Below are 14,674 nucleotides of genomic sequence, written 5' to 3' on the forward strand. Positions count from 1 at the left end.
AAAACGGCTGTCGGTGCAGAAAGGCCCTGCAGCCTGCGGACTGGCCTGCTGGCATGACACACAATGGTGCCGTCAGGCTGCGTGCCCAACCTCTCGTGCCACGGAGACCGAACAGCAGCAACTTCACTGGGCCCTGGTCCCGTCAATGTCCCCGAAACTTCAAGTCAGCAGCAATTTTGCGCCTCGTCAGCTAGTCTGTGATCTGCTATATACTGTACCCAAATCAAAGGAATCCAAGTTCTCTGACCACCAAACACAGAACTGATTGAATGATGGGTGTGTTTAAATTGTGGTTTTAAAAAACTGTGTGACAAGAAGTACTCATGTGTGGCTGATGTGCTAACAGGTCTACCTATTGGCTGCAGAGCGCTGGCTGGTTGGCTGATTTTTGCCAGGGCTTCCCTGGCTGAGCCTAGACTGCCCTAAGGAATTTTAATTCCCACAGCTTATCACACATTAGAAAAGTGATCTTTGATGGAAGCTGTAAAGTTGAACAAGAAAATTAAACGGCAAATTATTCTTGGAAGAAAAGGCTAGAATTAGAAATGGAATTCTAAGAACAAAAACAGAACAAACGAAAACCTACCAACTCTATGCACACTCCTGCTAGTCTCTTAACTGCACTTTATTACTTCCTTAATATGATTCTAATCTCTAGGGGATTTTGTTGCTTAAATAGTTTTTAATTCCTCTGATTTCTTTTCCTTGGATAAATAGGAGTATAATTTAGATCGTTAACCACAATCTACATAATTTAGAACTGGAAAACTAGTGTACAATGGCAATGCACTAAGCAAAAAAATGCTTTCAAATTTAGTAAGACAAAATTCCTTTTCCCTTCTATATAAAGTTATCACCCATCTGCTCCTATTGAAAAGAAAGTGCTCTCAAAGAAACTTATCATTTCTCAGTTTGATTTCTACATAATTACTCAAACTATTTTAAAATAAATTTTTTGTGATGTGTTATAATCACCAAGAGTTGAAGTCTAAAGAAAAAGAACACCATTTGCCTATTTAACATTGGTTATTAATATTCTGATTTCTAGTGGCTGCCAACAATATGGTAATTAGGTTTGTGGACTTGAATTCTAGAGCGTGTAGGTACTTTAATTGGCTTTTTGGTTGAAATTGTACTGTTTATTATAAGGAACGTATGCTTTCCTACGTGAAGAACCGAAACATTCAGTCCACTTTATTTCAGATTCAGCTACCATGTGTTCGAATTTAAATCAAGCAGAGTGTGTGTGACCCTTCTTTCTTCCCTCCAAAAATCCATCTTGTCCACACTGGAATTATCTGACAAAACATTATGGCTACTGGGAAATCCACTCTGAAAGAGATCAAATTGTAAATCTAGGTGCATGACAACAACATTGTTGAGCAGTGAACGAAATGTTAAACACAGCAATTCCTGAAGAGGCCGGCCCGGGACGTGCTGGGGTGAGAATATCATTTTGGCCAGGGAGAGATGGAGGGTTCAGTGATATCCCTTAAAAACAAAACCAAAGGAAAACCTCGGCACCTCTTCAGCAGTAGTTCACAGCGGGATGTCGGCATCTGCTCAGGAGGAAGCTGCCTGTTCACCTCCCAACAAGTGAAGGTGGGAGTGAGGGGCAGGAGGTACAGAAACCCACCGAGGAAGCACGAGAGACTTATCCTGGGGGAGGGTGACGAGAGAGATGATTTGCATTTTGCGTTTTCAGTTTTAGTTGACATGTTTTAATCAAGAAAATTTAACTTTATTTTTTGATTAAAATGAAAGCAATGCTCGTTCCCCTGAAATCTGAATCTCCAATAACTCTGCTTGAAATCTGATTAATATTTAGTATAGAGCCTCCTTTCTGGGAAGTTATTTTCTTATCAGCCCTTTTCTGACATTGCATTTAAAAATACACATACGTAACTTTCGGACGTTTTTCATTCCATTATAGGAACTGCTTTGGCCGCATCTAAATCAAGGGCACCTGTAAGCCAAAAATTAAATCTTAGCTAACTTAAAATTACTTTAGGCTCTGAAAACCCTTTTATATGCCAAGATGGTTCCCATAGCAGACAGCCCTGTGTTGTTTGTTTTGTGTGAAAGTGAATGATAAAAGATCCATGAAATCGACACAGAAAGCCAGAACAGCAGAAAGAACTGAGGGCTCTCCATCATTGCGGCTTCTACCCTCTGCTGACTTGCGGAACAATGGAAGCTACACATCCAACTGCAGATCTAACACAGCTGTGCATTTCATTAGATGAAGAGCACTAGTGACACAAGTAAATAATTAACTTATTCTGGTCCGCTGACTGTGCTTATGAGACCAGTCATAGCTGACAGATTTTAATACAAGTTAACACAAAGAAACCATAATGAGCTTAGAAGTTAAAACAAAATATTTAGACAGAATTTGATGATCTCGAATCTCAAATTAGACAGATGATTTTTAAGTTTGTATTTTACTGAATTCATTAGTGGGGAGAAGAGTGTTCTCAATCTTAGAACCAGACTTTTCTTTTTTTAAAAGGTATTTCTCTGTGTCAGAATTATTCAAATCCTTAGTCAAAGCAGTAAGGTTTCTTTTCTTATTTTCAAATGATAAATTAAAACTGTTTTCTCCAGGGACACAGACATAAAAATCTCTTCCAATATTTAGAACTCTTAAAAGTTATAGTCACTTTCCTTTAATGCTGGTTTAAAAATGTAAATGACATGCAGTATGCTTCACTGTGTTAACACTCCCCTGGATCCTTGAAAAGAGGATGGACTACAAATAAACCATATCGAATGGAAGCTGTTGTGCGACAATTACCGATTCATACCTTAAATGCTTACACAGCATTTCAGATTTTAAAATGAAATTTCATCCCCTGGCTCATCATGCTGGCGTCCCAACCCCATTGTTTATAGCACAACCTCCTGGCAGTGAAATGCAAATACAACAGTGTAACAGGCCCAGGAACAGTTAATGCACTCACGGGGGCCAACTGGGAATTACAGCACAGACTACACTACAGAACTTTTACCAAATGAAAACAGATAATCAGGAAAAAGCGGAACACAGAAAGTTAGAGCAGAAAGGTTCTACAGATACCCAATCAATAAAATATTGTTTCATCAGCATCAATCTTAATTTCAAGTTGTAAAGGCGAAGAATTTAGGGAATCTAAAGAAGCCTCAAGCCTGAGCGCAAAGCCACTCAAGAAAGGCAAATCTGGAGACCTACTGTCACAGTTCTCCCTGTGTCATGCCCTAGACACTGGAGGCTCTTACACCGATTTGTTATTTCTATGTCTGTGGTCTTGCAGAACAACATATAAATCATTTTAAGAATAGGTTTACCCAGCAAAAGTCCAGTTAATCTGATGAATCATTCTTAGAAGTATTTCTAATTATAAACAGCAACTGATTTGTTCAAAAGTCATTTTTGGCTTTTTTTTTAAAAACTAGTTTTAGTATAATGGACCTATCTCAATTCAAATAGAAAAAAAAGGTAAGAACAAAAGAAAAAAGGTAAAAAGACTAAAGCATCTATCTACCATATCAAGACAGGAAAGCAAGTAGCAAGTGGTAGAAGACCACTGTAATAACACCTTTAACTCAAGGGCTGTTCGTAATGTGACTTCAGTGTGTTGAGAACCGAGTAGCAAATGGTTTTCTATTTTGTTGATAGCCAGGTCTCATTTTAATATCACACTCTGCTTCACTTTTTAATTTTTAAAATTTTTATTTAGCAAGTCTACTTTCTATGTGTAACCACTTTTGGATTACATTTACCACTCGGAGGTTGATCCATATCATTACTCTTCCTTTTCTGAGTGAGGAAGAGAGAGAGAATCGTTCCCCTCGGTTAGCACATGCTGTGTGACAAGTGCTGTGATGGAGGTGGGGACAGGAAGAGGTTCAGGGACTCACTTCACTTGAGAGGAGTCCTATGCAGAGTAATCAGACTGAATATTGAAAATGAAAACATTTATACAATTCAGCTTGCCACGTTCTAACGCTCTGAGTGATGCAGAGAAAATGGGGCAGTACATTCTGCTGAGATCATACTAAGCAGAATCTAAACTACCTACTTTTACTTTCTGCAGGTCCTTATCTGTTAGACAAGGCTGTTTATTCTGCACAGTTGAACACCCTCTGCACTAAACAAAGGGTGAAATGATGCTGTGCTTTTTCTCTGTCAGTCACAGTACAAGGAGAGGGTTGGTGTTTAGTAAAGGAGTGATCGCTCTGTAATGCCCGGTACTGAGGTTCATAATTGGGGGAAGCCATCTGTGAAGGCCTCATCACCCCGGGGACTCTCAGATGTAGGGCAGGATATCAAGGAATTGGGAGAGCGTAATTTGACTCTGTGCTGTTCAACTGATCTTGTGTTACCTGGGAGGAAGGCGCCACTTTCTGGTGAGCCTTAGTTGTTTGGTCTTTGTAATGGGAATAATTAGCACCTATCTCATGAGGCAATTGTTAGAAGAACAGATGAGCTAATGTCTGAGAGGTACTTTAAGGTCCTTAGAGAAAGGCAGCATCTAAATACAAGGAATTATTATTATATAAGAAACCTAATTACTCTCAGCAGGAAGCAAACTAGCAAAGCAAAGGAGCCCAACTTAATGAATGGAAAGAGCAGTTGTAGCTGCACTAACTTTGGCTGAAGAGGCCCAGAAGCAGCTCGCTCTGGCAGGCTGTTCAGACCAGTTCACATTCGCAGGACGGTGCCTCCTAATAACTTCAGAACTTCCCAGGACCTGGGCCGCAGACTTCCAGCGTGGAACAGTTTACTGCTGACGAATATGGCGGTAAATGGGGCCACAGAAGCAGCAGGAACGCTTTCCAGTTCCACTGTTTGTATTAAGTACGAAATGTTTTTGCTTTGAATAAACTCCTCTCGATAAGCCTTTACATATTCAGAAATGTAAACCTCTAAATCAAAACGTGAAGACTAACACAGGTGGTAACTCTTTTCTTTCTCTCCCCCTTTCTAGTTATTGAGTTAACCTTCTTTTATTTTTCACACCACCACCTTAAATAATCCGGAGGGGGAGGGTAGGAGACAAAAACTGTTGAATCATATTAGCTTTGTTCTGTGGTTGAATCTCTTCCAGATCTATCACATCACTTACCATATCCTGGTTGACATAATTTTAATTCGGCTCTTCCTTACATGTTAACAGATAAATAATGCATAAGAAAACTTGATTAGCTTTCTTATTAAAACATCACTCTAAATGAGAGGAGGCGCTCGAAGACAATACAGTTTTTACACGGCTTTCCCAGGAGCAGTTGAATGGTTTGATGTGATAAATTTGCATAGTCTGAAGCCCACAAAGGGCTGATTAATTGAAACCCTTACAATGCTTCTGGAAGCAGCTATTGTAAAACAATAACCATAGGAACTTTACAAAATACACACGGCTGAATGTGTCAAGAGCTTAATAAAATGTGTTGAGGCTATAATATTTGGAAACAGAATTGGAGATTTTTATTCTGGGCCATAAAACACTAAACACCCTAATTTCAAAGCTTTAGTCGGATATTTACTGAAAGGTCAGAGGGTTACTGCCTAGTTAGTGAAGACCAAAACTTGTTCTTAAAAAAGTAAATTAAAATCTTCTTACAATAAGGGGTCTACGTGGACAAAATAATCCTGATTTCTAACACTGAAGTAAGAGTTGCCAGAATTTCTTTTTGGACCAAAATTCTGAAGGATCATTTGGCACCACACACCTTATCTTGGGGCTCACACTGTTAGCTCCATCGCCCCCTTCTTCCCTCCCACTTTGAATCTTTCATTCAAGCAGGATCAAGCGAAGTAGGGAGCCAAAGACATCCGACTTTGAAGCTTCAGCCCAGCGGAGAGGATTTTAGACGGTCTCAAGTGCTACATGAGTACAAGGTGTTATTATCATTACTTGAAATCCCAGTCTTTTCATTCTCTCAATTTGAGAAAACATAATCTAGAAAAAGGAAATAAATGAAGGTCTGGAAAAAGCAAAGTTTTCAACCAAACCTTGTTTAACAAACAAACTTTGCTCTTGGCTTTTCTGCCATATATGAATTAACATTTTCTTACTTCCCACAGCCTCTTTATGTGTACTGGATAAGGATTCTTCAATGGTTGGAAAGTCATGGTAGGTTTTCTTTTCTTCTAATAAACATTCAATCAAAATTTTAATAAATTAATTCAGCAGGTTGTCGAATAACTTTTATTAATATAGAATGGAAGCAAGTGACCTTATAATGGAACTTTTGTGGAACAAGAGATGGTCAAAGATGAATCTTCCAAACAATTTTATCCGTAAATGCATAATTCTTATGAACCAAAGATACACTGAACCATTCCCTGGAAAAAACTGCATTTTGATAAGACTATACTTCTATTTTAAAACAAGGATTGACTTCACTGTATTTAAACTAGCTGTCGGAGGGCTGAGGGGGAGATACCGAGGAGTATATGCCACTATCTCAGATCTGCCGTTATTACAAAGCTTCTGTTTGCCAGGACAAACACTCTTGCTCAAATACAGTTTTTCCTCTCCTTAGGAATACTATTTGGCATTGCTGCCCGATTCTGTGATCTACAGGACCTTTGTTGGAGGTGCTAATCCTTTTTCACATGAGAGACTGAGAAATGTTCTTTCAGGAAAGTGATATAGTGCTTCTTTTCCCCCCACATCAAAGGAGCCCACTTTTTCCCCCATCATGTATGGCAGCAAAAGTAAGAGGAAATCTGGAAATATACTAATTTGGTTTGCCTGAGCACTGAAATGAAAGTTAACTTGGGAATTCCTTATTAGGCTGACAGATAATTTTTGTAAAAGAACTGAAAAAACAAAAACAAAAACTAAGCAGGAAATCTGCTCATGCTTCTAATAAATGCACTAACCATCAGAAAAAGCAAGGCTCAAGAGCAAAATGTTTGCCTTTGATGAGTTTCCTTCATATAGAACTTATACCAAAAGTCAAGAGATTTACATAAGTTATTTTGATTTTCATTAAAAGTCTAGTTCCAATTGTGATTCCAATCAGCATTATATGTGGATGTCTCTTCCTATCTTTAACTCTATCTATAAACGATTGAGAAAGAATATGAAGAGAAAACATGAGGAACATTCCAGATCCACATTCTGCTCCATCTTCCCCCTTGGAGCATCATTATGCATCTATCATGTAAGTTACGGCTTCATTCTATGGGACCTAGAAGTCTAAAACACTTGGAAAGGAGATCAAGGGTTTTAATACTTCTCCCCAACTGAAATTAAAACAAAACTAAATAAAACTTTGCTTCCTCTGTAAACAAACACAACAAATTCACAACTTTGGTGTATAAAAGGTTATTACTAAATCATCTTATCTTTTCCAGTATTTTGCATACTACTAAAGGATGAACAGTTCTAGAGATTTTTGTTTTTATAAGACTATTGTTTTATTTATTTATTTATTTTTGTGAGGAATATCAGCCCTGAGCTAACATCCATGCTAACCCTCCTCTTTTTGCTGAGCAAGACCGGCTCTGAGCTAACATCTATTGCCAATCCTCCTCCTTTTTTTTCCCCAAAGCCCCAGTAGATACTTGCACATCATAGTTGCACATCCTTCTAGTGGCTGTATGTGGGATTCGGCCTCAGCACGGCCAGAGAAGCGGTGCGTCGGTGCGCGCCCGGGATCCGAACCCAGGTCGCCAGTAGCAGAGCGCGTGCGCTTAACCGCTAAGCCACGGGGCCAGCCCAGTTCTAGAGATTCTTGATCAAAGGTCCAGCTCTTTTGGGGGGAGCTGATTCATTGCACATTTACTGATGAGATACATAAACGACCTCAAAAAGACCCAAAGGAGGACTGTACTTCACTAAAATTCTTTGAATTTCTCATTAGCAGGCTGTACTGGAATTCCCTTATCTAAAAAGTGTGCTGTGGGTGAATTCTGCCTGCTTCTCAGGCTGGACTAGTCTTTATGTTAATTGTGACACCTTCTTCTTTATGAAATACTTTCTCCTTCCTCCGCACGTGGCTCTCTCTGCTGAGTCCCCCCCCATTCTTGAGGTCACAGGAGGTGACGTTGCTTATTGGGTCTGTCACATTTTTAACGGCTCCCGATCAAACACTTCACCTCTTTGGTGCCCCTTCTCTGATCAATTACATTCCATCTTTGCTTCTCATCCAGCACTGATGTTGATGCCCACATCCTTAGTACTGACCCTCCTGCTCGAGCTCACCGCTCGTTCTGTCCTCTTCAATCTTCTTCTTGAGCTCTTTTATAACATATAGCACATTACTGCTGTTTAGCTTCCTCTTAACATTTGTTTCATTTAGATACTAATATCCTACCACGTTTGAAGTGTTTAGGCTTGAGCAGGATAGACACTCATGTTCTGTGAAACTAAATTTTCAAGTCTCCTCTAATTGCTAGAGAGGCTATTTTAAGAGGCATTAGGTGCAGAAATACAATCTACACACTCTGCGTGTACAAAAAGAATCCCTAATAACAGCTCTGTCAAAATCAACTTTTAACAAAAGACAAAAATCAGGCAAAATGCCGGGCCATGTTGCCTTCTGAACACCAAGAATAACAAATTTAATGCTCTAAATGCAAGGGGAAAAAGAGGTGGACATAAAGATGCACTAAATCAAAACCCCTTTACATTCTCTCATAGAGAACACACAGTGTTAGCTTGCAGGTGATGCTACAAAGAAAAAGTAGTATTTCCAAACAATTCTACATTTCAGGAGTGAAAACTAAGTTCAGTCAACTACTGCTCTCACTCTGGGGTATATCTAGACCAAAATGGAAACAAATCACTGCGGGGACCACGGTGTGACACACATACCCTGCATACTCACAATACTATGAAAGTTTTATCGGCTCATTCCATGACAACCACAAACAGCATAACTGATGTTGTGGGCGACATTCTCCATTTCATGCACATTTGGGCTTGATGTAGTTTCTCTTTAAGGGCTGGGTTGCTGCACAGCTCCTTACAGATGCTGCCAGCTGTGCCACTGCACGTGAATGTTCCTAACCAGCCCACTGCCATTGCTGCCCCAACGCTTCCTTCAGTGCCCCTTCTTTTCTGGCTCCAACCATCACAGCTAGACAGATGAGTCAGGAGAACAGTCAAAGTTGAGGGCTCAAAAATGTACTTCCTTTTACATCTGCTCAAATTCTTGCCAGATTTTGAATTTTAACCAAGGCTACTACTAAAGCCTGACCAGAGGACTAATTAAAGAAGGGAGTGGGGATAGTGTTGTACACTCTCATCTGCTCAGACTCCTCCAGTGGCTCTCCCTCTCACTCAGAGCAAAAGCCCCAGTCCACAGGGCGACCTGTAAGGCCTCCCCTCTGATGACTCTCCACTCCCTTGCTCTGCTCCAGCGGCACTGGCCTCCTGGCGTTCCTCCAGGGCTCCAGCCTCGGGCCTTCCTCTCACCTCCAATGTTCTTCAGCCAGAGGGGGTCTGCCCCCTTTCTTCTCTCGAGTCTTTACTGACACGTCATCTTTTCAAACAGATGGTGTTTCTCAACCACTTTACCTAAAATTTCAACCACTAACCACACACCCCAACATGCTTCCTATTCTGCTCCCCTATTTTTTATTTATTTTCAACTCAGCACTTATCATTCTATCTCTTGCCTACAAGAATGTAAGCCCTACAAGGGCTAGAATTTTTGTCTGTTTTGTGCACTGCTTATCAGCAGGGCCTAGAATAGTACCTGACACTTAGATGATACTTAATGAACATTTGTAGAAATAAATGTCTGTATAAGAAATCATCAGATCCCGAGTTTCTATTCCTTACCCCATATAGTCAGGAAACTACCCTCCCCGCCACAACCCTCACTTGAGACACTGAACTACAATGACCCGAGACCCAAGGGTAGCAAGCAGTGGTGGGTGGGGACCTGATACAGAGGAATTAAGTGAAAAGTCTGTGCACTGAACAGTGGGCTCCAGCCCCCTGCCCCTACCGGGCTCCCAGAAGGTTGGCTGATAGCCTTAAGCACCGAACCCACCCTCCCAACTCCAACCTTCAGGCAGGAGTTAGAAAGATCTTACTATGTAGAAACTGACTGGCACCAGCAATTAAAATGGTTCCCTGCCTGATCACCCTACAACAATGTCCACCCGTCAACAAGTTCTAGCCCTGGGACACAGAGCTTAGGGTTCAAGGATATACCAGGTATTAGAGGAAAGCTTCCAACAACAACAACAAACCAGACCCTAAAATACTTATGAGGGAAAGAAATATCTCAAGAAATACAGACAAAATTAGGAATATAAGAAAACTAAAAAGAAAAAAAAAACCCAAAAAACGAAAACTAAAATAACAATAAAAATACATACTCATTGCTATAAAAAGGAAGAGTATAAATTAAATTTAAATTTTTAATTAGAAATTAAAAATACGATGGGCCAAAAAAAAAAAATCTGGAAAATAAACTCAATCAAATCTCCTAGAAAGAAAAACAAGAAAAGAAAGAAATGGACAAGAGGGGGGAAAAAAATAAGAAAACTAGAGCATCAATTGGAAGATCCAACATCTAACTAATAAGAAAACCAGAAAGGGTACAGGGAAAATGATGAAGAGGAAATTATCTACAAAATAATATCAGAAAATGTCCAAGAATTGAAGGAATTTGAACTTCCAGAATAAGAAGGTGCCTGATTTCCTAGGACAAGGAATGAAAAAAGGTCTACGAAATTTCAGAATTCCAAGAATAGAAGACGATAGTAAAAGCTTGGTGGGGCGAGTGGAGAAGAAGGGAAGGAGGGAGGGGGAAGAAGAGAAAGAGAGAGAAACAGGCACACATACACACAAGATAGGAAGAACAATGTTACAATTCATGTAAGTAACATTTGGAATCTAGATGATAATGTAGCAATGCCATCAAAATCCTTAGGGAAAAAGAATTTTCAATCTAGAATTCTATACTCAACCAAAGTATAAATCAAGTATGAGGATAGAACATGTTCAGACATACATGATCTCAAAAAATTTACTTCTCATGCCTCCTTTCTCAGCAATTTAATGAACAGACAGACTATTCCACTGTGTGGGGGGTAGGAGAGTGACACGGGAAGAGCCAAGAAACAGGGGCTCAAATAGGAATTTCATAAGTGACTACCATTCAGCAGGCTTGGGGTGTGTTATGGACTGCGTCCCCCCCAAATTCAGATGTTGAAGTCCTAACCCCCAGGATACTTCAGATTGTGACCCTATTTGGAGACATGGTCTTTAAAGAGGTAATTAAGGTTAAATGAGGTCATCAGGTGTGCCCTAATCCAATATGACTGGTGTCCTTACAAGAAGAGGGATGCAGGTACACAGAGAAAAGGCCACGTGAGGACACAGGGAGAAAGTGGCCGCCTGCCAGCCAAGGAGAGAGGCTTCAGGAGAAACCAAATCTGCCAACACCTTGACCTTGGACTTCCAGCCTCCAGCACTGTGAGAAAGTAAATTTCTGTTGTTTAAGCCACCCAGTCTGTGGTATTTTATTACAGCAAACTAACATGGGGTGCTTCCCAGCCTGTTGTGAAAACATTTCCAGGGCACACAAGATGAGGCCGCTCAGGGCCTTGGCTGCGCCAGGGTCCTCCCAGCACTCCCGAGGGCGGCACACGTCAACCTCTCAGCTCACCTCTTACCCATTCTTAACACACTGGCTGGGAAGCTTTGGCTCAGGGAATAACCACCACAGTTTGAAGCAGGAAGAGTGGGGGTGCTATATAGGAGATCTTCGGAGAGGTGGTGGGGGCCGGGAATGGTCCTAACAGACTCTCAATTATGTGGAAAATGATGTTGAGAGGCTGTTGATGGTATAGAAGTATGGTAATAGGAATAAAGAAAATTAAGCACATTTTAAATGAGATAATTATCAACTTCTGAAAAAATAAAGTCACATAACAAAGGAAATACACTCGACAATTACTTGGTTTGGGAGTGAATGATATTTATGTAGTCATAATAATGCAATCTAAATAATCAAGTAATCCAAAATTATGATAAATCTACACAGGGAATGGAGATGGGGAGAAGGAAAGAGGTAGCAAAGTGCTAGGTCCTCCCATCTTTCGTAACAGGAAATCGATAGGTAGTAATAGCTACAATGGATGAATAAATATACAGCTGTTTAAGAATATTATTTAGAAACACAAAGGTAAAAATGAGAAGAAATTGCTTCTGGGAAGCAGAACTGGAGGAAAAGTACGGACTGATGTTTTTCAGTACAAAACCCCTTTTTTGTACTATTTGACCTTTTTAAATCACATGCATTTATTATTTTATTAAAAAATTATACTCAAAATAAATAAAAATTATGTTCAGTTAAGGGTCCTATATCATTCCAATTCCATTACTCTCTTAAAGTTTACACTGCCTATTTTTTGTTTGCTTGTTTTTTCCCAGTCTTTTCAATAAATTTGATGAAGCTGTAAGAGAAGGGAATATCAAGGGAATCTAGGCTCATCAGAAGGTTTCTACCCTTGGATTAAAAGCCATCTGGAAAAGGAAAACAAGCAAGAAGCTCCTCACTACAAGTGAAAGGTCATCTGACCCCAGGAGGGCTTCTTTCTGGTTCATATAGAGATGTACAAGTCAAAGCCCCCTAAGATTGAACAGATCTCCAAAATCTGCCATGTTTCAGATCACTGCAAGTTGGAAACCACTTCTGCCAATGAACATGATCCCTATCATATTAATCATCTGAAAAAACGCTCTAGCACAAAGGCTTACTGACATTTTACCTAGAGGTCTGTGTTCAAAGGAGCTTACTAATCAAGTGTGTTTTTCATTTTCAAAAGTACTGTTTGTCTATATTATACATACACACACTCACATGTAATGTATAGATTAAAACCTGAGTAAAATCAATCCATCAAGAGTAGAGAATCTGTCCCCTTTCATTTCCCCTACCTTCAATTAATTCATGTATTCAACCATTATTAACTGCCTATTAAGCATCTACTGTGAGAAAGGCTCCATCAGGCTTTCTGAGAATATAAGGACATGGTTCCTGTCCTCCAGAAGTTTACTGGAGTGAGAACACAGTGGATAATCACTGAAATGTATGCCAGCCTTCAATTCTTTGCACAATACTCTGATGGAATAAAGCACAAGGATTTGAGATATCTGAAGTTTATAAACTGATTCAGAATGGAGATGTTCTCTTATGGGGTGCATTGTCGCAAAGCTTTTAGTGCCAACGATTTATAGAGAATTTGATTTTCACTGGTAAGCAGTAGAAAACACTAGAACCTCAAGCAATGTTTTCAAAAGGTACTAAGTGTTAGCATCTTAGGGAACTATACGAAGTAGACGTGTCAAATTCACATTTATAGATGGCATCAATTCTTTCTTATAAAATACTGACAGGCTAAAATAGTCTTGTGTCTGCCAACTGAACTAAAAATGCTTTTGATGAAATAGTATCTCAGTCTGAAACAGTTTCATTGATGGAATGACAATGAAGGTTGCATTCATTTGACAAAAAACATTGTAATATTTGATATACTTGCTTGGCAAATAGACAGTTAAAATCAGCAAGGACATAATGTGCATTTATCTTCAAAACAAGAAGATATCACACTAGCAATTTATAAGCAAAGGTGAGATTCGAGGTTGAAGAGTAGAACGAATACTAGCCAACCTTCATGATCACTGCATCACTTCTTGAGCACGCTCTAAGAGCCAGGTACAATGCTACCTGCTTAGCAGTCAGGACAGCATAGTTGTTAGGTAAGAGCATGGACTCTGGAGCCAGGCTGCCAGGGTTCAAAAACTTCTGCCACCAACTGGGGACCTTGGGCAAGCTACTAACCTCTCTGTGCCTCTGCTTCCTCACATATAAAATGCAGATAACAACAGTACCCACCTCCCAGGATCCTGTGAGAAGCAAATGAGTTAGCACATGCAAAGTGCTGAGAACACTGCCAGGCACACAGTCAGTGCTACCAAAGTGTGAGCTGCTGTTGTTCTTAGAACTAGTAAGTGGCAGACCGAGCCAAAATGCAAATCCCAGGACAAACTTCCCCTCTTACACACTATGTATCTTGACTAAAAGAGACCCTACTGAAAAATGAGTTAATCAATAGTGACATAGTGCTATGCTTTTTGAAGATAAAAAACAAAACAAAACAAAACCACAAAAGGATGAAAACCCAGCAGTAACCGTCAATGGAAAGAGTGAGGCTGGCCAATGGGCTCAGACGGAGAAACACCATCCAGGAGAGGGATCGCTGTGCAGTGGACAAAGCCCCGCATTGGAGTCAGGAAACCCACATTCTAATACCAGCTCAGCACCAACTAGCTGGGTACCCTGCCGCTTAACACACAGGATCTGAACTTCCTCATCTGTTAAATAAAGGGGCAGATAATTCTGTGGTATCCTGTAGTGCTGACATCCTATGATACTATGACCCAACAGAATATACAGTATTTTAAATATGTACCTTTCATAAAAAATAGGTATTACTATTTTAGAACAGTTACCAGTACTTCAGTAGGCACATCATCTAGAATGTACTTATAATTTTGGGCCGAGCAGTTACAGGAGAATAAATAGCATAGAGATGTAATCCTATGGTATATTTTTAAATGCCCTTAAGATATAAGTAGGATAATCTGAGAAACAAAACAAGAATAATTTTGATAACAATGTAATAATTTTTCAAACATACTAATTTTTTTTAACA

General features: G+C 39.8%; 1 protein-coding gene across 2 annotated transcripts in view; it reads right to left on the bottom strand.

Moving 5' to 3' along the window:
* Positions 1-14,674, bottom strand: part of POLR3B (RNA polymerase III subunit B) — a 113,500-nt gene that overhangs the window by 14,162 nt on the left and 84,664 nt on the right. The gene's annotated exons all lie outside the window — the stretch shown is intronic.

This window comes from Ceratotherium simum, chromosome 25 (assembly GCF_057802395.1).
Source record: "Ceratotherium simum simum isolate JZ-2026a chromosome 25, ASM5780239v1, whole genome shotgun sequence".
NCBI classification, from domain to species: Eukaryota; Metazoa; Chordata; class Mammalia; order Perissodactyla; family Rhinocerotidae; genus Ceratotherium; species Ceratotherium simum.